This window comes from Propithecus coquereli, unplaced genomic scaffold, assembly GCF_000956105.1.
Source record: "Propithecus coquereli isolate 6110/MARCELLA unplaced genomic scaffold, Pcoq_1.0 Scaffold205, whole genome shotgun sequence".
Classification (NCBI taxonomy): Eukaryota; Metazoa; Chordata; class Mammalia; order Primates; family Indriidae; genus Propithecus; species Propithecus coquereli.
In genome coordinates, this window is record NW_012145523.1 from 1,045,895 (window position 1) to 1,048,201 (window position 2,307).

General features: G+C 41.1%; 1 protein-coding gene across 1 annotated transcript in view; it reads left to right on the top strand.

Moving 5' to 3' along the window:
* The window catches only part of NVL (nuclear VCP-like), a 70,622-nt gene that overhangs the window by 61,807 nt on the left and 6,508 nt on the right, over positions 1-2,307 (top strand). The window lies entirely within an intron of this gene.

Below are 2,307 nucleotides of genomic sequence, written 5' to 3' on the forward strand. Positions count from 1 at the left end.
GCTTGAGCCCAGGAGTTTGAGGTTGCTGTGAGCTATGATGTTGCCATGGCACTCTAGCCTGGGCAAGACAGTGAGACTCTGTCTCAAAAAAAAAAAAATTTAACTAACAGAGACATCGCCCTCTCTGGCTTATTTTTAAAGCCCTGTTGATTATTCACAATATGCTTGGTGCCCACAGTATTCCTGTAGGGCAAGGCCAAATAACATGGTGCTTTCTGCAGTCAAGGCTAGTAAGGCAGTCTTCTCATCTTTGAAGTTTTAAGAAGTCTGTCACACAGTGTTGTACATTTATAGCCAAAGAACATATCCACTAGTGTAATGTGTAATAGGTACTCAGTTATTTCCAGTTCTAATTGAAGAATTTCACATAACCATCTTTTATCAGGATGATGATTCCACTTGAAACCTCACTGGTTATTCTTCAGAAGTGTGATCAGAATATAAACTTTTATCTCCAGTGTTTTCTTCACATATGGACATCTAGGGCAGTGACTCTCAGTTGTTGTTCTGTGCCCCCAACATACCTGAGAGATACGGCACACTGTGGCCGGTAATCATGTTTCATTTAACAAAAGCAGTGATTCTCAGTGAAGGGGAAATGATGATCAGTCTCAGGCAGGGGTGGGCAGGGACAAATGTAAAAGCACCTGCCTCCGTTTAAGGAGGATGTGTCTCACCCCCTCATTGGGAATCAACCCCATACCACTCTTTATTTAAATGATCTTATTACTTAGGGGGCTGGGGAAGATGTAAGCAAGGAGTTTACAACTTTAAGTTCTCGAATCTGAAAAGATTTAAGTGGTTCTGATGACAGGACTTACCCTGGGCCAAATCTCTTGGATTATACCAAGTAGTCTGTCAGTTTAGGGTTAAAGTTGAGCAGTGTACATTTTGGATTTTAATGCCACTATTGTCATAGTTTGAGAGACAATATACTACTGTAGTCTTCACCTATCTGTTTGCATTAGCTAATGGTGTCTGCACCAATGTCAGATTTAACATTAAGGGAAGGAATAAATACCCAGTACATATATGATTATTAAATAACATTATTAAATTAACATGTATGTGATTATTAAATAACATTATTTTTTTTTTTTTTTTTAGACAGAGTCTTGCTCTGTTGCCTGGAGTAGAGTGCCATGGCGTCAGCCTAGCTCACAGCAACCTCAAACTCCTGCCCTCGAGCAATCCTACTGCCTCAGCCTCCTGAGTAGCTGGGACTACAGGCATGCGCCACACCATGCCCGGCTCATTTTTTCTATATAGATTTTTAGTTGTACAAATAATTTCTTTCTATTTTTAGTAGAGACGGGGTCTCGAACTCCTGACCTTGAGCGATCCACCCGCCTCGGCCTCCCAGAGTGCTAGGATTACAGGTGTGAGCCACCGCGCCTGGCCTTAAATAACATTATTAAATATTTTATAACACTTACGCAACAGAAACAATGGATTTAGTTAATAATTTAATCTCTGTGGATCTTTAATTTTATATATTTATATATTATATATATCATCATTGTATAATAAATAAACTTAATGTCCGGAAATGAGGTTTTTATCCTCAAATTCACAAACTTTCTCAGAGAATCTCTAAGAATCCTCTACAGCTCTGATGTAGTAAAACCCCCATCAGCACCAGTGTCTTTAATTTCAGCACCAGTGTCTTTAATTTAATTAAACTGGCTGGGTGCAGTGGCTCACGCCTGTAATCCTAACACTCTGGGAGGCAGAGGTGGAAGGATTGCTTGAGGTCAGGAATTCAAGACCATCCCGAGCAAGAACGAGACCCCATCTCTACCAAAGTAGAAAAATTAGCCAGGTGTGGTGGTGTGCGCCTGTAGTCCCAGCTACTCTGGAGGCTGAGGCAGGAGGATTGCTTGAGCCCAGGAGTTTGAGGTTGCTGTGAGGTAGGCTGATGCCATGGCTCTCTACTCAGGGCAACAGAGTGAGACTCCATCTCAGAAAAAAAAAAATTGTCATTAAACTCATAGAACTGTGCTGACTCAGTATATTACCACATAGAATAATTAAATAAATGAAGGCTTCTTAGTTTTTGTCATATTTTAAGTAATTTATGATGTATCTACTCAGCTTGAGCTTGAGTCACGTGCATCAAAGACTTTCTTGGCTTCGTATTTTTTCCCTTTTGAACTTGCAGCCATAAATTATTATTTTTTTTTTTGAGACAGAGTCTCACTTTGTTGCCCAGGCTAGAGTGCCATGGCGTCAGCCTAGCTCACAGCAAGCGATCCTCCTGCCTCAGCCTCCCAAGTAGCTGGGACTACAGGCATGCGCCACCATGCC